This window comes from Lycium barbarum, chromosome 11 (genome assembly GCF_019175385.1).
Source record: "Lycium barbarum isolate Lr01 chromosome 11, ASM1917538v2, whole genome shotgun sequence".
Taxonomy (NCBI): domain Eukaryota; kingdom Viridiplantae; phylum Streptophyta; class Magnoliopsida; order Solanales; family Solanaceae; genus Lycium; species Lycium barbarum.
In genome coordinates, this window is record NC_083347.1 from 85,424,198 (window position 1) to 85,448,363 (window position 24,166).

A 24,166-nucleotide genomic window follows, 5' to 3' on the forward strand; every position below is an offset into this window, starting at 1 on the left:
TCATTTTCTTTTTAAGATATCGTCGCACTAGACTAAGTTGTAAGGTAATCGGGGTTTTTCTATCCTTTGACAACATTCGTGTCCTCACCTCCGCTTCGTTTCGTGTATTCGATTTAGTAAAACCTTTCGTCTATCACAACATTAGTCGCCGGGACTCGGCTTTTGATCCATATGATCACCAGACGAAAATCATGCACATACATATACATTTACTAATATCTTATTTGCGAACGTCTCCGACCGTTATTCAAATTCGCTCAATTTCCCGAGCGGTATTGCGCTTTTTCTTTTCGCCCATTTAGTCCACCTCGGTCTGCGCGACTCCTGTAAGGGTACTAGCTATTCCACACATTCTCTTTTCCGTTAGGTTACCCCAAATTTCCATTTACATCTTATATTTACACTTGTGCAAAACGTGGCATTACTTCCCAGGGGGTCACCCATCCCAGAATTGCTCTGGCTTGAGCACGCTTAACCCCGAAACTTTCATGCATTTTGACGCGTTAGGGCTAATATAATTCCGTCGATTACCCCGCAGGGCCTTTGTCACATAATTTTAGGGCAGATCGGGGTCTTAGCAAATTTTCGGAAAAATTTTGTAGCGGGTCCCACCCCCGGCTAAGTCGTACCATTACCATGTCGCCTTTCTGAATCTTAAACATTCACCTTCATACACATATACATATGATTACGGATAACCCACGGATTTAAGTCTTCGTCCCACGAATTCCGCCTCCAAATAATCGGTGGAATCTGATAAAATATCACCGTAAGGTGTTCTCCGGCCACTGACAAAAGAAAACTAAAGTCCGACAAATATTGCGGGTCCTTTTTGTAGTTAGTCTACATATTTACTTCCATATTTCTGGAAAAATTTGGGCAGAGGTTCCTCTGTTTTTCTTACTATCTGAAACCTGTACACCAGAAATACCAATTATGCCTCACAGGGCCAACACATATACACACACATACATATCATATCATGTCGTATCGTAGCCACACGGGGCTGATAACCTCAAGTAAGAATTATAACGTCGTCGACACCTACCACACGTGCCCAACTCAACAGCATCGGAGGCACTTTCCTGTTTACTTTCATCCGGGATTTCTAGACTCACATTGACGGTGGGGACATCTCAGTCGCCCTTGCCCTTGGTCACTAGGTCTCTAATCCTTTTAAATTTCCGTCGTCTTCATAGAACAACGTTTTACAGATATCATATACATATCGAAAATTTTAGGAAACTTACGTACTCATAACTGATCAACTCGGGTCTAACCTGGGGAGCTGCCGTGGGAACTGTGTCCCTCATCATCGTCGTCGGTCTGGCCCCCACTGTTACCTGCATCTGAATCGGAGGAGTATAGGTAGCCTGGCAATTCCTGGTTCACCGACGGCCAGGACAAAGGGCTGGAATAGGGCGTAACACTCTCTGGGGAAGCCTGTCTAACATACTGCTCCACTACCGGAGTTGCTGGCACATCCTTGGGAATCTCCTCCTCCGGCGTCCCAGAGGAGTGCTCTAGTGGCTCAGCCTCGGGGCTATCCTCCTCCCTGGGAGTAAGAAACTCTGGAGGTATCGTCGTTGGGTCCTCCGAAGGGTCGGTATCATAACTGTCTTCCCTGGGAGCCTCTGCTCTGGGGATCAAAAACTCTGGAGGAATTGTCTCTGGATCCTCCGAAGGATCTGTGTCAATCGAGTAGCTGGGGATCTGCCTATTCGGTCCTGGTGATGTCCTAGGGGCCTTATTAGCACCCCCATCCCCATCATCCGAAGCGCTCCTCTTCATTATTTATCAACCTACGATCACCTGCAGGAAGAGGGTCAGAAACATTTTCCCCAAATACCGACACTTCTGCTCTTCTGGAGCCTCGCTGTAGATACAGCAATTCGTAGGGGAGAATCATCCTAATCATATAGGTTTATCGCACGATCTAAGAATCCAAAGAAGGGTAACATCCTAAATGCCCTGTAGCTTCCTGTTTATAGATGTGGTGCACAACACATCGATAAACAAGACTCTACTAGACAAGGCCTGTAGACATTCCGAGGACTAACCGCTCTGATACCACTTTGTCACGACCCAACCCCGTGGCCGCGACTGGTACCCTAACTGGGTACCCGTACATACCTACCCGACCGAATTTCAAATCATACGGATTTTTTTTTTCTTTTTTAAAACAGAAGTTACAAAAGTAGGTCGATACAAATACGGCACGCGCGCAAACATACATATATATATACATATATACCTGAACATACAGACATTTGCATATAAGCCGATAAGGCTAGCATACAGACGAAACCCGTAACCCACACATCTATCTACAGGCCTCTACAGACATACAGAGTCATATGACGGGACAGGGCCCCGCCGTACCCAGAATATCCATACATACAGAGTATACAGAAGACGGGAGATATATACCAAAAATATACGCTCCGGATCAAAGGAGCTCTTCAAAACAGCTGAATTAGAAACCTACGCTGGCGGCGTATCACCTGGTACGTCGGTACCTGCGGGCATGTAGCGCAGCCCCCGAAGAACGGGGGTCAGTACGAAAAATGTACCGAGTATGTAAAGCAGAAACATAACAGATATAAGCATAGTCCGAACCTGAGTCACAGAAATATAACGGACAGAGCCATAAATCAGACGGACGGACAGAGTCATGATCCAGACAGACATACAGAATCGTGTTCCATACAAATAAATCGAATTATGGTTCGGACAGACAGACGGAATCATAATACGGACAGACGAGCAGAATCAGAATCCATACGGACATACAGACATAGTCGTAATTCAGACGGACAGACAGAAGTATGTCGGACAGAATTATGCATGCAGAGTAGTACAGAGTCATACAGAATCATACAGAGGCATGTGCTTATATAAAAATAGATGGCACACGCATACATTCATACAGATCCCGGCCCTGTCTGGGGGCGCGGTAACAGAACCCGACCCTCTTAGTACGGATTGTTGTTGATAATTTGGTCGAGTTGGACTCTCGGGGTTGTTTTATTTACAGGGGAAATGCTGCCCAAATTTCTGTAGACAAGTGCTAGTTTAGGATTGAATTCCTAAGTACTTGTAGCTAACGTTTAGTATTTAATGACGTTATTATAGATCTTGCGAAAGCCAAGACTTAAGTTGGACTGGCGTAGGAAGCGGGCAAGGTATGTAACGCTTACCCTTTCTTTCTTTTGGCAGGATCCTTATGAAACAAACATACGACGTATATGTATGATTTCAAAGAAGCTCCTATTCTTAGAGCTACTAGGATGGCTAATATTCTTGATTTCCATAAGCTACTTCATATGATTTTGATACGTATCTTTGATTTCCGAAGCTCTATTTGATATGTTTTCGAGTTTGTCTATGATTCTTATTCACTTCTTGACATGAGTACGCTCGGTATAGTTGAGCTTATTGTATGGTTGAATAACGAGTAAAGCATAAAGAGTTCATGTCCCTAAAAGGGTTCTGTAAGTATTAATGTCTCTAACTTTTGCATACAGTCTTGGATTGCTTTGGAAACGTTCGTAGAGGTTTTGTAGTAAACATGTCCATAACTTTCTCATACTAAACCGGATTGACTTGTAACGTGTTTACGATCCTCAAGCGTCGATTTGTGTACTTACCTATCGAGTCATGATTTATGTGCATATGGTTTCTCACTACTCTGCTCGTGGATGCCTCAATATGTCCTTCACTGAGCCCGGGCCAGGATATGTTATCGTGCGTATTCCACTGCATTGTTCACCGCGTCCCTCACTAGAGGGCCGGGATCTGTTATATGTATATGTATATGATGATATGATGATACAGGGATGGCAGCCAGGACGGCATATGATGACTTCATTCACCGCGTCCCTCACTAGAGGGCCGGGATCTGTTATATGTATACGTATATGATGACATATGATGTCGGCACGCATGATCTGTGTTTGGAAAGTAAGCATTTTGGCACTCTAGATGGTTTACTTATTTTCTGTACATCTTCTGACATATGACATCGGTATGCATGATTTGCGTTCGGAAAATAAGCACCTTGGTATTCTGGCTAATGTACTTACTCACCGTTGTTTCGATTATGGTTCTGTTTTCTGTATTTCATGCCTTACATACTCAGTACATATTCCGTACTGACCCCCTTTCTTCGGGGGGGGGGGGGGGGGGGGGGGGGGGGGGCTGCGTCTTATGCCCGCAGGTACAGACGCTCGTTACAGTGATCCGTCAGCCTAGGACATCCGTTCTGCTGTTTTGAAGTGCTCCTTTGATCTGGAGCCCATACTTTTGGTACAGATCCTTTTGTTGTACACATTTATGTATATGTGACTAATTAGGGGTACGGCGGGGCCCTATCCCGTCATATGATTCTGTTGTCTTTGTTTGAGGCCTGTAGACATGTATGTGGGTCGTGGGTCGTATTTTCTTAGTAATGTTTATATGGTTTGTGTTCGGCGTTCCCCTACACTACGATAACCTGATCGGTTTATGTGTTATATTATAAGTAACGATTTAAAAAATATATTGTCTTGTATGCACGAAGTCCTTAGTATGTTAAACGCAAGTAGATTTTGGCTAGTAGGTATGTACGAGTGTCCATCTCGGGCACTAGTGGCGGCCTACGGGGTTGGGTCGTGACAGAGCACCCCTAAACTCACTCCCACTCTGTACTAAACAACTTGGTAGCCCACTTTGACTGATATTCCACTGGTACCGTTCGCGGTAGCATTTATACGATAAATCTTATCTCAGAATTCCACGAAACATACATATGAATATGGATATGTAAGCATACTAGCAGAGGATGACAACGCAGACCAACTTGGTCACCGTGTATATACTGTTCACAAAATTAAGGGACAGCTGAAAGCATATGACGACCCCCACTATATATACACTGTCTACAGACCTCTATGGAATATAGACTATAAAAAGGACAGGACAAGGCCCTGCCATACCCGTATATGTACATGTCAAAAGGTATACCAAAGGGCTGTTGCTCCGTTCCAAATGGAGCTTGTTGGCTGGAACCGGAAAAAAGGTCCTATTGGTCTGGCTCACTCGGCTGGCTATCTGAACCTGCGAGCATGAACGCAGCGTCCACAAGAAGGGACGTCAGTACGGATAATGTACTAAGTATGTAAGGCGTGAATAATAATATTGTAAGAGATACCGAACATGAAAAATAGCATAATGAGAAATATAAAGCATAACATGAGATAAGGAAATAACCTGTACATATGATTACCACTTAAGGCAGATACCATGCATGCTTAACTTTAAAGAGAACATTTCTCATATAGACACCATGCATGCGTTCGGGCCTCCCGCGTCCGGGTAACCATCTCACGCCGCCCACTAGTTATGTCTGCCCGTGCCCTTTAGACGCGGTGTTATTATAATTATCTATAGTTGCCCACTACGCCCAGTGTGGTGGTGTCTGCCCATGTCGTTAGACATGGTGTAATCATACATAACATAAGCATGCATGAGATCCCAATCAAAAGATACGACTCTATCGGAGGGACGCAAGGTCGGTAACCTCCGCTTACATTATAGAATAATTATCATCATCATATCTCACCACGAAGGAACGAATAACATGAAATGAGATCATCATTAATGAATAAAAATTTAGAAAATCAAGAAATAGATCAACATTCTCATATTCACATTGAAATCATAAGCTCGGGACTTTTAAGCATGAAATCATCATCATAGAAACATTCCCGTCTTTAACATTATAATAAGCTTTAAGAGTCATGAACGTCTAGCCTTCGGAAACAAGGATGTTATAGAAATATATATGGAATCATAACATAGGATCATGCCTTCTAAAAAAAGGGACTAGCCTTAATGTACCTGAAAATTTACGTCTCGATTCTTCCACCTATTTCCGGTCTCGCAATCTACATATAAGACCATTCATGCTATAATTAGGTCCATTGTTATATACTTATCCTAAGCCTCCAAATAAATCTTTCTAGAATCTGCCGAAATTTCAGCAGCATCTCCTCTGTTTATATGCCTTGCCCAAAATTGTATTTCAGCAACCAAAAACAACAACATATATGCCAACATTAACAACATCACTTTCAACACCAACATGTTCCATAAAACAGCCCACACGCTGTTTTTTAACTTCCATAACTAACCAACTTACTATACAATTATTTAACGACTTTGTCTCCGAGAATAAATCGGTATTAACGTAAATAGAAAGAGATTCATACCTTATTCTTGTTAAAACAACAATATCCTAGATATCCACTTGAATCCACGCTAAAATCCACCACATAATAATACTAGAATCACAACCATGCATTATACGGGCCTTGATTAACGCTTCGCCACTTGAAAATCACTCAAACCCTCAACCTTTTTTGATAGAATTGCCCTTTATTGTGCTGAGCTCCCTATCTGATTTTTGGTGAAAAAAATGGGGGTTTTCCCCTGCTTTAAGGTTCAAATTCGGGTCAGCACTGTAGCAGTTTACTGTAGTAGTACTGTATCAGGTCGGTTACTGTAGCGGTTACTGTACCACGCGTTTTAGTTTTGTCAGCCAAACTTGTAACGTCCATAATTCTTTACTTGGATGTCTTATCAATGAGAGGTTTGTTGCGTTGGAAACTAGACTCGAAGAAATTAATCTTAGGCTTTTGAAACACCTTAAAACACTTCATATGCTAAGAGATATTCTTCCCTCAAGTTGGACCAAAATTTTCACACGAAACTTTACCCATTCTTTCTCCAAAGGCATACTACTCCATTTCTTCCACTCATTTCCTTATAAAACCTTCCGGTATACCTTATATACATCCTTCACTCATTATATTTACTTATTAATAATGCTTGCTCCTTATTTTCTAAAGCGGTTTTACTTAACCATAACTCAAAGTACATATGTTTCAAATTTGATGAGTGCTTCTTCGAAGATACGAGGAGTAACACTTGGGATAGCATACCTTGGACCATTCAGACCAGTGTTGGGGGAAGGAGACTACCTAATACTACAAACATTATTGTTGAGGTTGTGGCAATTGATGAAGGGGTGAAATATTCCATTAATCATCTCTTATTGCCATTAATAGTAGAAACAGACTCCTTGATAATGCCGAACATTTTAGATGGTATATGGGAGGTTCCATGGAGTATCTCACTAGTGGTGAAAAGGATCCAACAATTAAGAGAAGGCAAACAGAAACAATTGATCCATGTTCTGAGAGAAGGGAACTGCTTGGCTGATTATTTCACTAACCTGGTTTTTTATTTTGCCAGTACAATGCAGTTTCATCATTTTCAAGAAGTTCCATCATCAGGACGAATGTTAATCAATTTGGAAAAGGATCTAACTCGTAACTTTAGATTTAGTTCACAGGCAAGGCAAACAATATAATACAATCAGTGCTGGGAAGGTATAAAATTGAACATAGCTTTGCCATCAGTGTGTGGTATTAACTTGATTATTCAATCTACTAAAGGCACTGCTATGTTTGGTGGGAAGTTTCATATTGTTTGCTACAGAATACAGCAGCAAACACAAGGCTAGAGGCATGCTTATTGAGGATGCATAAGATCAGAACCTGTTTACAAGTGGACTGCTTCATTTTATTCATGTTGCAGTATTATCAGTCTTCATATGATCTGGTTTCTTTCTACAAATGCTAGGTGATTGCTGATCCTAACACACACTGCTTGTGGAGATTATCATAACCAAGAATGCCTGAAGAATTCAACAGACTTTGATCCATTCCAGCTGTGAGACTTGAAGGTGTGAAAAATGGATACAAGACAAAGCCATTGGAAAGTAATTTATCTGTTGTAGTGTTATTAGGATTATATGTAATCTTAGCATTACTTTCACTTTCTGTCTTTTCTTTTGATTTTGTTTGTACAGATTGCAGTTTTTTTTTTAATAAAATACGACCAGTTTGGGTGGTTTGATAAAGAAATTAAATAATCGCTCGTCCTCGAGCGATAAGGAAGAGAGGATGAAAAAATACATGAATCGACAATAACTGAAGAAATTGGCTACGCATGTCGGACTTCCCCTTATAGGAACAATTCTCACCGATCAAACATGAATCCCAACGAATGATACAAGAACCACCAGAACGATACATCTTCAACGTAGAAACATGGAAAACCGGATGAACACCCGACAGGTCTGGTGAAAACTAACTCATAAAACACATGATCAACACAACGGATAATCTCAAACCGGCCACTACACCTCGGGCTCACTTATCCTCCTTCCCACAAACACTTTCCCAAATCACGCAGTCCTTCGAAACATGGCCACAAACCATAGTCGATTCTGAACCGGGAAGATGTTCTGATTTCACAAACCTTTCTTTCGCACTTGCTAAATCCGTTTTTTTGTACCGCGATTCCTTAGAAAAACATGAACACACATACCAAAATTCTGAAACCATAACTTACTCTCTCCAGAAAGAATCTGTTACACCTCACCCCTCGGGACTAGCATTGTATCGTAGCATAAGCCGGGAAATGCGAGTACTTTTGGATCACGGGAGAATTAATTCATATCCAATGCTCAAAAAAGGGTAAGATTTTTTCTAAGTACATTTAATAGACAATGTTATGTATGGAGCATCTTGGAAGGGTTGGAGGTCAAGCGAAGCAGCAAGGCTTTGGAAATAGTTGGTTAAGTTCCGGGAAGGACAACCTTGGAACCAATGGACATGACCCTTATAAAGAATAATTAATGATAAACATCATGTATGGAAAGTTTCAGAAGGTTTCGAGAGCAAGCGGATTGAAGAAAAGAAAGTTAGTGGGACTTTGCAACAAGTTGATCGAATTTCGGAAGCTAGATTTGGTCCAACTAAATGGGAGTGTAACTTTTAGCATACAAGGAGTTTTGAGGTGCTTCAAGAGCCTAAAATGAAATTCGTCTAGTCAAGAATCCAACGCAACAAACCGTTCGTCAATACGACATCGGAGTAGAAAGTTATGAGCATTTTAAAACGGACTGCTAGAGGCCCACGAATTTTGGCCCATTAAGCCAAACCCGACCCACCAACCTATAAATACCCTCACAATCTCATCCTTTCACCTCATTCACCCCCAAAAATCAGTCCATATCCATGAGAGGTTAGTTAGTGAGAGATTAAGGCTAATTTAGACCAATCCAAGGTAATTAGCGTTAAATCCAAGCCCGGGATGTGCGTATGACTTCGTAGTTTTCGGGTATGTCATCGGATCAGGGACGTAAAGGGCGGAACCCTCACATGCAAACTAATCTTTGAAGATTCCAAGGTTAATTAAGGTAAATCCCTCTATATTATTGTTAATTAATGTAATCCTTAGCGATACTCGCTAAATTATCATGTATTAAATTAAATTGATTGAGAAGTGGGTGTATCTTCGTAGTGGGTGTTATGGATAGATTTATATGAATATTGGCTTGAATGGATGTTGTTGGTTCTGGTGGTTGTCATTATTTTTGTTTCTTGGTGTTGTTGTGGTTGTTATGGCAAAGCCGGGATGTAGTAGAAACAGAGGAGGTGATGCCGAAATTTTCGTAAAATTAAACTCTTCAGGACTATAAGATTTAGGTAAGTTGAATCTGCGAATCTATGAAATGAGCTAAGGAAATTAGTATTGATATAGGTTTCGGGATGAGGGGACGAGCGGTAGAATAAGGGAGCGAGTCGGATTAGCGAGATAGCAGAGACAGGTATGTAAGGTTTAGCTTTCTGTATTTCATTGGCACGAAGAGCTATTTAGCATGCATGCTCCTCCATTCGAGCCATTCGATGTTTTACAAAGAAAGCTGGATTTTGAGAAAAATCCATGTTTTATGAGATTTACCGATTTATGAAAAAGTACATTTTATACGATTTTCTCTAAAAGAGCTTATTGATTAGGACTAAAAGTCCGTTAGTGCGCATTCCTTGGCCCTTGTTAAATTCCACAAAATGTCACGTATAATCCTTATGCTTGTTTATTGATATCATAACTATTATTGATTGTTCTTTTAGCCTTGATATACATTCCATAACTAATTTGGAGGTCGCGACCTTATATCACTCTGAAAGGCCTATGTCAATTTATATATATACTATATATGCACTATTTTACTTACCGAGCCGTGCTACAATCAGCTGGGTACGGTACATAGTTGTGCCACCACTGATTAGTTGGGTATGTTTACCGAGTCCCGAAAAGGGCCGGGTACTTTACGATGATGATGATGAGATGAATTTCCTCGGATACGGGATGCCTCAGATGCGGGAGGATATGATGATGATGATCATACTTATTATGCCTGTCACGCCTCCCGATGAGGGTGTGACAAAGTAGTATCAGAGCAGGTCAGTCCTAGGGGTGTCTACGAGCCGTGTCTAGTAGAGTCCTGGTTATCGGTATGTTGTGCACCATCTCTATAGCCAAGAGGCTGCAGGACATTTTGGAGATCTCACATCCTCATATCCTAGATCGTGTGTTAGAGCCCAACTAAGGATACAACTATCTAATATATTACGTGTTTGAACTTTCAGCGTTGCCTCCGAAGAAAACGACGAAAGCCGGCAAAATTTTGACCCATGTTGGGGAAGGTCCCAGTCGGGTACTTCCAATGGAATCTACTCATAGTGAGGCCCAGAGTACTTCTCCGATCACTCCAGCTCCAGGTCAGCAGGCTCCAGCTCCTATCCCTGTGCTTCCAGACCAGGATATGCGCACTGTCGTACAGTTGTTTACCGAGTTAGTGACCTCCCAGGCACAACGGCTATAAAAATATTTCGAATAAAGCAGTTAGTTCCCGCAGTTGTGATTTTCTAAATCTGGACCCTCCAGCTTTCATGGGATCTAACCAAAAAAGGACCTTCAGGATTTCATGGATCGTATGAATCGGGCATTAAGGGTAATGCATGTATCTAACACCTAGTCTATGCAGTTGGATTCTTATAGGTTGAGGAATATCGCAGACATATGGTATGAGTCATAGCTTCACTCAAGAGGGAATGATGCGCCTCCGGTTGTTTGGACTGAGTTTACTAAGGCTTTCTTTGCTCACTATCTACCTCCTGAGATACACAAAACTAGAGTTGATGATTTTCTGTTGCTGCGCTAGGGTAATATGAGCGCCCGAGAGTATAGTATGAAGTTTAATTCTTTTGCAAGATATGCTCCAGCTCTTGTCGCAGAAATGGAAGATAGGGTGCATCGGTTCATGACAGGGTTAGGACCTCACTTGGTTACTGAGTGTATGACTGCTGCACTACAGGATGGGATGGATATAGCACGTATACAAGCTTATGCCCAGAACCTGGAAAAAAGGAAGCATCAGCAGCGAGTGCAGCAGGGTTTAGATAGGGGTCATTTTAAGTGGGCAAGGTCCGCAGGGTGTTCGGGAGATTATCAGGGAGGCCATCGATCCCAGTCTTTTAGGTGACAACCCCTTCAACGATCAGCATACCATCTAGATTTCAAGGGCAGCGTTATGATAGAGCTGCCTATTCCGATCAAGGTCAGGGTTCTGGAGCGCATACTTCATCATTTAAAGGAGAGCCCTGCCAGTTTAGGCCCCCATTGCCATTGTGTGACAAGTGTGGTAGAAGGCACGCCAGCCAGTGTTTCCAAGGGGTGGGAGAGTATTACTCATGTGGGCAGCTAGGCTATGTTATGCGAGAGTGCCCTTATCAGGGTAGAGGTGGCCCAACTCAGCCCACAGCCTCCATCGTAGGTTCTTCAGCTTCTATACGCCCTATGGGGCAAGGTTCTTCTTCAGCAGTAGATGGTAGAGGCAGGGGCAGAGGCCAAGCCCAGAATGCAGGTGGGAGCCAGAATCGTATCTACGCACTCACTAGACGACGAGATCTAGAGGCATCCCCAAAAGTTGTGACAAGTACTTTATCTATATGCTCTCGAGACGTATATGTGTTAGTAAATCCTGGTTCTACCTTATCCTATGTCACTCCATATGTTGCGGTCCAGGTTGGTATTGAACCAGAGTCTTTGTCCAAGCTTTTCTTCGCTTCTACCCCAGTCGGAGAACCGGTTATTTATAGAAGAGTCTATCGTAGGTGTGTGGTTGTTATTTGTGGACGCGAAACCTTTGCAGTCTTGGTAAAATTAGAGATGGTGGATTTTGATGCTATAATGGGCATGGATTGGTTGGCTTCTTGCTATGCTAATGTGGAATGTTGGTCCAAGGGATTTAAGTTTCAATTTCCCCGCGAACCCGTTCTTAGGTGGCAAGGAAACACCCCAACAACAAAGGAAAGGTTCATTTCTTACCTCAAGGCACGGAAAATGGTTGCTAAGGGTCATATTTATCATTTGGTGAGAGTTTGTAGCACCAAAACTGAACCGCCCACTCTACAGTCTGTTCGAATGGTTAACAAATTCTAGGATGTATTCCCGGATGAGTTGCCAGGGCTTCCGCCCGAAAGAGATATCAAGTTCGCCATTGCTGTGTATCCGGACAAGCAGCCTATCTCTATACCTCCGTATCACATGTCGCTAGCAGAGCTACGAGAGCTGAAGGTGCAGTTGCAGGACTTGCTGGATAAGGGCTTTATTAGACCAAGCACATCTTCGTGGGGAGCGCCGGTGTTATTTGTGCGTAAGAAGGATGGCTCTCTATGGATATGTATTAACTACCGCCATCTGAATAAGGTCACTATTAAGAATAAGTATCCCTTGCCCATAATTGACGACCTGTTTAACCAATTACAGGGCGCCAAGTGTTTTTCTAAGATCGACCTCAGGTCAGGTTACCACCAGTTGAGAGTTAAGGGGGAAGATATCCCCAAGATAGCTTTTCGGATGAGGTATGGACACGTTGAGTTCGCGGTCATATCCTTTGGATTGATGAACGCTCCAGCAGGTTTCATGGCATTGATGTATACAGTGTTCTGACCCTACTTAGATGTCTTCATTGTAGTGTTCATAGATGACATTTTGGTCTATTCTCGCTCTGAGGCAGAGCACGCGGATCATCTGCGAAGGGTACTGGAAACGCTACGAGATCCCAAGTTGTATACGAAGTTCTCCAAGTGTGAGTTCTGGTTAAATTCAGTGGCTTTCCTCGGTCACATAGTGTCAAACAAGGGTATTAAGGTGGATAAGCACAATATTAAGGCTATCAAGGATTGGCCGAGACCAACTATAGTTTCTGAGGTTCGGAGTTTCTTAGGACTGGCTGGTTATTACCGAAGGTTTGTAGAAGGATTTTCCTCTATAGCAGCTCCATTGACAAAGTTAACTCATAAGGCGACTAAGTTCCAATGGTCAGAAGCCTGTGAGCGGAGTTTCCAGACGCTGAAGGATAATTTGACATCCGTTCCTGTCCTTACTCTTCCAGAAGGCACATAAGGTTATACGGTCTACTATGATGCGTCACGAACGGTTCTGGGATGCGTATTTATGTAGCATGGCAAAGTGATAGCCTATGGTTCTCAACAATTTCTAAAGCCCGAGCTGAACTATCCAACTCATGACCTCGGGTTAGCAACAGTAATTCATGTCTTGAAGATATGGTGGCATTACTTGTACAGGGTACATGTTGACATTTATACTGATCACAAGAGTCTCCAATATATCTTTAAGTAGAAGGAATTAAATCTAAGGTAGCAAAGGTGGCTTTAGATAGCAAAGGACTATGATGTCGACATATTGTACCACCCTAGAAAAGCCAATGTGATGGTTGATGCATTAAGTCGCGAGTCTATGGGTAGTTTGACATTAGTACCGGTCGAGAAGCTGGAAATGACCAAAGAGCTCCATCGTTTAGCAAGTTTAAGGGTTCGTATAATGGATTCAGAAGAGACTGGAGTTACCTTAAAAGATATATCCCAATCAGCGCTTGCATCTGAAGTAAAGGCCCAACAAAGTGAGGATCCAGTTCTTGTCCGCTTAAAAGAAGGAGTTCAACAAGGCTGGACATCAGCCTTTGAGTCAGATTCAGAAGGAATTCTTAGGTATCGAGGTCGCTTGTGTGTTCCAATTGTGGCTGGACTTCAAGAAAGGGTTATAACAGAAGTCCATTAATCGCGGTACTCTGTTCACCCAGGTTCCACCAAGATGTACCGTGATCTTAAGGGTTTCTATTGGTGGAATGACATGAAGAAAGATATCACAGGGTTCGTAGCTCAATGTCCTACATGCTAGCAAGTGAAGATTGAGCATCAGAAGCCTAGTAGGTTGTTGTAAGAGATGGAGATTCCACCTTGGAAGTGGGAAGCGATTAATATGGATTTTATTATAGGATTACCTCACTCCCGTCGGAAATATGATTCTATCTGGGTGATCGTTCACAGACTGACAAAGTCAGCTCATTTCCTACCAGTCAAGACCACCTACACAGCCGAGGACTATGCCAAATTATACATGAATGAGATCATGCGTCTTTATGGGGTTCCGATATCGATTATCTCATACAGAGTGCTCAGTTCGTGGCAAACTTTTAGAGATCATTTCAGAAAGGTTTGGGAACTTAGACAAACATTAGTACAGCTTTCCATTCATAAAGCGTCGAACAAGTAGAGCAAACCATTCAATCTCTGGAAGATATGCTTAGGGCGTGTGCTTTGGATTTTCAAGAAAGTTAGGATGATCATTTGCCTCTCATGGAGTTTACCTATAACAATAGTTATCACACAAGCATTGGGATGGCTCCGTATGAAGCTTTGTACGGGCAAAAGTGCAGATCCCCCGCAGGGTTGTTTGAGGTTGGAGAAGTTAGTCTATTCAGTCCAGAGCTTGTACATCCAGGAGTGCTTGCGCACCGCTCAGAGCCGACAGAAATCTTATGTGGATGTGTGAAGAAGGGAGTTAGAATTTCAAGTTGGAGATTGGGTATTTCTAAAGGTATCGCCAATGAAAGGCATAATGAGGTTCGGTAAGAAGGGAAAGCTCAGTCCCAGGTACATCGGTCCCTATAAGATCATTCGGAGAGTGGGTCAGGTAGCGTATGAGTTGGAGCTTCCGTCTGAACTGCAGGCAGTCCATCCAGTGTTCCACATATCCATGCTGAGGAAATGCATGGGCGATCCTTCTAGAGTTGTGCCTGTGGATGATATTCAAGTCACGGAGAGTTTGTCTTATGATGAATAACGAGTTGCCATCCTAGACAGACAGGTTCGTAGGCTCAGGACCAAAGATGTGGCATCGGCAAAAGTATTATGGAGAAGCAAGGACAAGCAGGAGATGACATGGGAAGATGAAGCAGAAATGAAGTCAAAGTACCCTCACCTATTTCCTAAAGACAGTGCTAACCCAGGAAAAGCAGAACAAGACCCAACCTGGACCTCAAATGCCATGCAAGGTACAAATTACCCTTAGAATTACTATCGAATAGTATAAAAGTTTTGTTCTGTACTAAAAAGCTGTGTAGATGGTTGCGATGTACTCACTTGATAAACAAAGGACTAAGTCTCTACATTATTTGGGAAGGTAGTGCCTACTGAAGCTGAACTCATAAAGTTTGAAGCGCTTAGTGTAAGATGGGATGACAGTAATTTATAGAAATACAAGGATTAATAAGCAGAAACGTAACTTATGCACGAGCCTAGGAGAGAACTTATCTAGGTCGTAACACGAATAGTTGGTACTACTCGTCGTTTAACATTCGAGGACAAATGTTCTTAAGGGTAGGAGAATGTTACACCTCACCCCTCGAGACTAGCATTGTATCGCAGCATAAGCCGGTAAATAGGAGTACTCTTAGATCGCGAGAGAATTAAGTCGTAGCCGGTGCTCGGCAAAGGGTAAGATTTGTTTTAAGTACATTTAATAGATAATGTTATGTATGGAGCATCTCGGAAAGGTTGGAGGTCAAGCGAAGTGAAGTGAAGTAGCAAGGCTTTGAAAAGAGTTGGTTCAGTTCCGGGAAGGACAACCTTGGAACCAAGGGACGTGACCATTATCAAGAATAATAAATGATAAACATCATGTATGGAAAGTTCCGGAAGGTTCCGGGAGCAAGCGGATTGAAGAAAAGAAAGTTAGTGAGACTTCAGAACAAGTTGATCGAATTTCGGAGGGTAGATTTGGTCCAAATAAATGGGAGTGTAACTTTTAGCATACAAGGAGCTTTGAGGTGTTTCAAGAGCCTAAAATGAAGTTCGTCGAGTCTAGAATCCAACGCAACAAACCGTTCATCAATATGACGTCGTAGTAGGAAGTTATAAGCATTTTAATCGGACTACCATAGGCACGCGAACCTACATGGAAATTCTAGAAATCACTTAAAGGCCCACTAATTTCGGCCCATTAAGCCAAACCCGACCCACCCACCTATAAATACCCCACAATCTCATCATTTCACCTCATTCACCCCCAAAAATCAATCCATATCCATGAGAGGTTACTTAGTGAGAGATTAAGGCTAATTTAGACCAATCCAAGGTAATTAGTGTTCAATCCAAGCCCGGGAGGTGCGTATGACTTCGTAGTTTTCGAGTCCGTCATTAGATCAGGGACGTAAGGGGTGGAACCCTCACATGAAAACTGATCTTTGAAGCTTCCAAGGTTAGTTAAGGTAAATCACTCTCTATTATTGTTAATTAAATTAATCCGTAGCGATACTCGCTAAATCATCATGTATTAAATTAAATTGATCGAGAAGTGGGTGTCTCTTCGTAGTGGGTGTTATGGATAGATTTATATGAATATTTGCTTGAATGGATGATGTTTGTACTAGTGGTTGTCGTTATTGTTATTTTTGGTGTTGTTGTGGTTGTTATGGCAAAGCCGGGATGTAGTAGAAACAGAGGAGCTGATGCCGAAATTTTCGAAAAATTAAACACTTCTGGATTATAGGATTTAGGTAAGTTGAATCTGCGAATCTATGAAATGAACTACGGAAATTATTATTGATATAGGTTTCGGGACGAGGAGACGAGCAGTAGAATAAGGGAGTGAGTGGGATTAGCGAGACAGTAGAGACAGGTATGTAAGGTTTAGCTGTCCACATTTCCTTGGCACGAGTCTTAGAGCTATTTAGCGTGCATGCTCCTCCATTCGAACAGTCCGAAGTTTTACAAAGAAAGGATACGTTTTTATAAGAAAGCTGGATTTTGAGAAAAAGCCACGTTTTACGAGATTTACCGATTTATGGAAAAGTATATTTTATATGCTTTTTTGTAAAAAAGCTTATTGATTATGACTAAAAGTCCGTTAGTGCGCATTCCTTGGCCCTTGTTAAATTCCACAAAATGTCACGTATAATCCTTATGCTTGTTTATTGATATCATAACTATTATTGATTGTTCTTTTGGCCTAGATATACATTCCACAAAATCTAGATATACTCCTCAAATCTGTACTAAGCTCATTGTATATCATTATTCTACCCAAGTAACTATTCTCAGAAAATATCATCAAATCCACTAGAAAACCCTTACAAAGCTCTGTAATTATGTCATACATCAAATCTGAGCCGAAACGCGTCAAATCCTTAATATCTTCCTGGTAACATAATCCTATACCTTTAAGCTTAACTCGAACAATGTTGACCCTGAATGAATGTACAACTCTCGAATATTACTAATAGTCATTAGAACTAACTCCGAATTTTGAAACCAATCACAGTCATACCACGCATAACAAATCCTATATGTCATCCTCGACTCCACAAGTTGAGTCCTATCCAAGTTATCAACTTAGAACCGAAGAGCTATACCTTATGATTCCAGTCTTCATTCTTCTTAACCTTTACTCGACACGCAAATCTGATACAACCCCGAACCTTTTGACGCAAAACCTGAAGCCTTATATAATAATTTTTTAACCATCGAACCTCTCATTGCATCACCTCGATATGCCATAATTTTTGTGCAAGTATCCAATCTTACAACTGCCGTTTTAAATCTCACGCAATTACTCCCAAATCCTTAATATCCAAAAGCGCTTACCCAAACTGTCCAGTCAATATTACTTGCAATCACACTAAATTACCACGAGTAGGGTCCCACCCTAAAAATATAACTCTAGCCTCACATGATAGGAACTCCACAATCCTTTCTCTTAAACCACGCTAAACCATCCACTGTAGAATGTTACGAACTTTTCCAACGGTGTACCACCAAGCCACTTCTTATAAATCACAACATGTCGGTTCATTGAAATATGATTATTACTAGCTGCCGATCACGAATCTCACGTAATATTCCTCATATCACTTAGTCCATTTCTGTAGACTTCCTTCCTTAAGCTCAAGCAACAATCACACCTCATCTGAATATGCAAGAAAACGATGGCACAATCTAAATAGACTCGAGTATTCCCAAGTTGTACTGCTTCTTGCCGACTCTCGATCAACGATACCTTTTCTTGACTCTTCAATTCCTCAATTTCTATCAGTTCACTTATACGGCCATCGTTTGACCATTACTTGAACCCACTCAGTAGTCTATCACATAACCATAAGTCTCGTACACTAACTGAATCACACCTGGAGATAATAGTAGGCCACAAACTCTATCCATTATAGTTTCCTTAATTCTTACCACTCTAAATTGAACACTCTCTAAATCCCGTGTATCGCATAACAGTCTTACTAATATCCTCATGTATCTCACTGAAGCGCCCTTGCCCGAATTGCCTCACTCAATTTTCAAAATGTTATCCCGAACTTAACTCAGTTAACCGTTCATCGATCTTCCATTTCAAGTATCCATGTTTACTAATCCCTAACTCAAATCCTTAACGTTACTAGTCCTCGAAGAATCACCTCTTACCTCAAATATTGAATCTGAATACCTCTAACCACTCGCATGACTAGCCCTTTTTGTTCAATCATCTAAGTCAAGTAGTAACACCACTAGTAGAGGGATCTAGCCAATTTTTACACAATGAATACAAGGTTCCCAACCTTAGTCCACCACAGACCTCTATTTATCTATGACATAACCGAACATACCAGCTCATCTATAAACTCTCAAGCCTATTCTACACTGTGTTGAAACCTAATTTTCACCTCATAAAACGTATATTTTAAATTTTCATATTTCCTGAGTCCAAAACGGGGTGAGGATTCCCTTAAAAAATTAAAAATCCTAACAAAATTGCAAAATTAACGTCTAATTACTATTCTGCGAAAATTGACAATTATAAGAAATTACGAGTTATTTATTTTCATAAATGTAAGTCAAAAAATAAATAATACGCATCCCATTCAGTCTAACTCTGAAAAATTATTAATTAAAACAGAGTACGGGGTACGGTTCATTTTGACCGCATTTTTTTCACATTCTTAAATATTATCTGAAACTACGTCAATATTAGGCTCGTATTAAAGCTCGTATTTGAAAATGACATATTCTAAAGTCTGTTATATTGAAAAGAGGGTTTATATAAGAGTTTTTAGGCGAATACATAGTTTCGTATAATTTTGTATTTAGTTTTTTAATTATATACAGAGGGCCTTATTAAAATATGTTCTAAACTACAAGGGCCTTTTTAAACTTTTCGAAAAGGTTTTGGGGGAGGACTATATATACAAAAGGGACCAAAGTTGTCATAGGACAACTTCAGTCCAATTTTTCATAATTTTGGCCGTCTCTCTGTTATCTCTCATTGAAGCTCATTAATGGTTATATTTGTTTTGGGTTTTTATCGCGATCTTTGTCCAGGGCCATTCCATGGCCATTCTTGCAAAATTCTTGAGGGGTTTTGTTCCCCTCATCCTCCTAATGTCAATGGCAGGTTTTAATTTCAGTTTAGTTAACTTTTAATGTTCAATTTTAAACCCTAATATTGGGAGTTACTCCAATTCTTCTCCGTGTCATGGGAGCTATGAACAGATGCCTCGAGCCTGCTGTTATCTTGGCATCATGACACATAAAAGAGAATTATAATGGGGGAAATCCCAATCCAAATTTGTTAGGAAATATTGAGGGATTTTATCCTTTGTTTGTAGTATGTGAATGTTATTGGTGCAATTGTTTGGCTGTTTGTGTGACTTATTGTACTATTCCTAGAATTTAGGAATTTTTGTGTGTAAAAATAGTATTATATGTTGGGAATTATTTTGATATTTTGATAACTTGGTAAAATTGGATAAGGATAGTACGGGTAGTACAATTCGGTTAGAAATTGGATTTGTCTTGACTTGTTTTTGAATTTTAAGATTGCATGTGGGAATTTTAGGGGGGAAATTCGGCTGGGAATGAGTTTTGTTTCCAAATTTGTCCCTAGAACCCTAATTCTTCCCTATAAATAGAAGGCATTTTTTCCATTCGAGGGGATCATCTTTTCCGAGGGCTGGAAAATCCTAAGTATTTAAGAAATCCTATAAGTCTTATATACTATCATATACCACTAATATACTATTATATACCACCTATATACTATAAAAACACTGCTAATATACTACGATAAGAACCTTACAAATATTATACTCTACTTACACTACTCTTATATACATATAATATATGAAAAATTCAAGAAGAAAAGGTTGTTTCAAGGATTTTAAGTGTTGGTGTGAGAAGTTGATTCAATCTCTCCAATTTGATCTTTTGGTTGCCCCAAAAAGAGGTAATAACCTATTCAATCTACATTCATATTGTTTTAATACTGTTTCAATGTAATTTTTGTAATATATGTGTCTATTCTTCACTTGTTATTACTTTGCTTAGTTCATATTTGTGCTTGTCTACTAAAACTGTGATGATTTTGGGGCTGAATTGATATTAGTTACTGTTTTATTGAAGGTAAGGTGCCTGTGTTCTCCTAAAATGAAGTAAGATATGAAGAAATGAACTTGTTATAACTAAAACTAAGTAAACAATGAGGTTTTCAAACAGGTTTAAGGATTTTCAGAACTTTAGGATGAAAATGAACTTAAAGGGTAGCTTAAGTTAACAATCTGCAGTTCCTATATGTATCCTGTCTAGAATATGTGTTGTTTTAGTTAAAATAAGTAAGATTAAGGGTGTGTTAAGGATGTTTAGGTGATAATTTGTCAAAAATAGGCTTGAAATAAGTAAAACTAAAGGTTGTTTGGTTCCTTGTGTCATTTCTGTGCCCGTTCAAACTTTGTAATGTCCTTTTATGCTAGTAGTTGACATGTTTGTTAAGTTCAAAGGGTTTTGAGTCTGCATTTGTGATGATCAACTCTTGGCTTTTGTGGTTTCTATCAAGTCAAGTCATGTTCAAGATGAAAAATGATGCTAATACAAGTATAGAGTATATTGCAGGCTTTAAAATCTAGTTTTTCTCATGTGTTCTGATGTTATATATGTCCTGTTAATGGGATGATGGAACTTCTGAACCTTAGAACTTCATTAGAAGACTGTCCTCTTCGTCTATGTCAAATTTATGTGTCTATTTGCCTTAAAATCTGCTTATACTACCTCTTCACCTTATCAGGATTAAAATGAAGTCAAAAACTGTATGTCTAAGCTTTTGAATGCTTGAAAAGGGGGACTATATTGTCCTAAAAGCTAAAAAGATGTGTTGTAAGTTTATACAGTCAAGTCTATGACATTGAAAATGGTTTAAGTATAGTATAAATGCCCTTGTGATATCTGTTTTTACCCAACTTGTACATTCAGATCCTCTATGAGCCTTTTATAACTCTGAATAAAAATGAATATCTGATTTTGTTTGAGGTGTTGGTTAACTGGAAAGTTTTAAAAGCTTTTAGGTTTTTGGGAGCCTTATGTCTGTCTGCTATCTTACCTGAGATGTGTTGAGTGATTAATAATCTTCTTCTGTCTGTGTATCATGATTAAATTTTTCTCTTATCTGATGTGATCATTTAAAAAACTAAAACTGAATTTCTTGATGTCTAAAACTAGTACTACTTGAATTGGTTTCCATTTGGTTGAGTTAAATTGTTGATGCTTAAAATTGTCTATCAACTTTGGCATTCCTGAATTCCTGCATACTTGTGTTTAACTGAACTTACATGTCTCTGATGGATTTCTTTGTGAGTATCATGTCTATACTTGTCTTAGTAGTTGACTCATATTTAGCTATACCTGGCTGTCTAAGATTATCCTATGTGAGTTGTTGTTTTTCCCTAGACATTTGTCTCATTCTATACCATTTAACATCAGAACTTGCATGAACTATACCATTTGACACTTTTTCTAAAACCTGTCATTTGGAAATTATGGCTATTGACGGCTCAAAGGACTAAAAGCTATAGAAAATGCATCTATTTTTTATCTTGAGAATGTTAAACTGTCCCTACATACACTAGCTTCAGTTGGAAATTAATAACCTTAAAATTGATTAGAATGGATTGTTGAACTTGGTTCCTAAACTTATTGACCTGTAGGAGTGCAAATGATTTTCCCTTGGGCCTAGGATGAGTGTCATGTACCTTTGTCAACTCCTTTTTGGACTACTTGAACCTGCCCTGATTTTGTCCTATTTGGGAATTTCCTTTTGTTGTGACTTGTAGTAACCATGTGTGGCCCTTACTGATGATTATAGCTTATCTGTGTTTCTGGGGAACAAAACTGTGATTAACTTATCATCTTTGAGAACTGTTTTGAGTATTAACTTGAACAGCCTGAACTTGAAACTTGTTTTGACTTTAATTAGTGAAATTTGGAATCAGGGACTATGTTGAATCTATACGTGCATTATTTGACACCTTGATCTCATTTTAAGCTAATCCTAGATTAAAAAGGCTTCCTATGCTTGTAATTGTTTTCTATGATTCTTTTGTTTGGAAAATTTAAGGCTAAAAAATGAGTTCTGAACTTGCTTAACTTGTTGATAACTTTAAAATACTCCTACTTGACCTTGCTTGACTCTTTCAGATAGCCATTTGGGCTTGACAAACTCTGCACCTCATTACAAAAGACTTAGGACAAGTACGAGGCACCATTTTGATCATTCTGTCAAAATTGGTTCCTTGTGAATGCATTTCTAACTGTGCACTTGCCTCTATGTGTCCCTCTCAATCATTCTGACACTACCACTATGTCACTCATTCACCTAAATTGTGCTAAATTCTTCATATGTACACTTAATCCACCTTAACTTGTAACTCTGGATCTGCATAAGTTTCACTTCCTTCTCTAAAGTATCCAAGTTGTTTTGATTATCTGTGTGGCCATGTAGTTGGCTCACTTTCACCATTTGTTGACTGCTTGCTGCTTATCATGCAATATCACTGCTTCACAGTGTTCTCTATAGCATTTTGACATTACAAACATGCCATTTGATTACTCTACTAAGTTAAACTTGCCTTACACTCATCTCATGATATCCATGTTGGTTCACAGTTATGTGCATTAAGCTATTCCTGGGTCTTTAACTGCCACTATGTGTTTGTGACTGTCTTGTGTTGGTTCTGTGTGTTACTTAAAGTCTTGTAAGTTTAACTCTAAGTATATGGAGGGTATGCCCCCATTTTTGGGTGGTTTTCTCTTGTATACCCATGTATATTTTGGTATATTTGATGAATAATGGGGTTCCCACACTTAGAAATTTTAAAGGAAATTTGAGGGGGGTATACTAACTGTATACCATGTATATTGAGAGTCCACTTAGAATAATTCTGAGAAAACGAAGTTTGTGTTACACCCCAGAAAATTTCGTGGTACTAAGGTTGCGGACGACTTAATGTGAGCTCAAGGAGGAGCAAATATTACAAGTATAAAGGATGGAATTCTACTGTATTAGCATAAGGATAGCATTAGTATGATATTTGGAATTCGTGCAATGTGATTGGAATAATACGTTAAAAGATATATTGCCCTCATAACCGTAAGCTGAAGTAGGGCCCACATGATTTGGTTTTTATAAAAGACATATGACAAGTTATATGGACAATATATGCGAAGTTAAACACAACTCAAGAAGGACCCTTTAGCCAAATCCAAGTGTAAGCCCTCAAAAAAGATGCTTTTAAGTTACGTTTTCGGGTGATCTGACTTCAGGAGGCCATAACCCCATCATTATTTGGGAATTTGCAAAACCTCCAACAATGAAAGTTGTAGATAATTGAAATTCCTTTCCATCCATAGGTCGTGGCACTTCCCACGACATAGGTATAAAACATTATGGATGTTTTAAGATAAAAAGGTCAAGCTGTGCAGTGGGCTCGGCCCAACCCGACTCAAGGTCGGTGGGAACCGACCCAAGACCCATATATAAGGGATAAATTCATACAACTTCATTCATTTTACACATCAAGCCGTCCACAAAATTT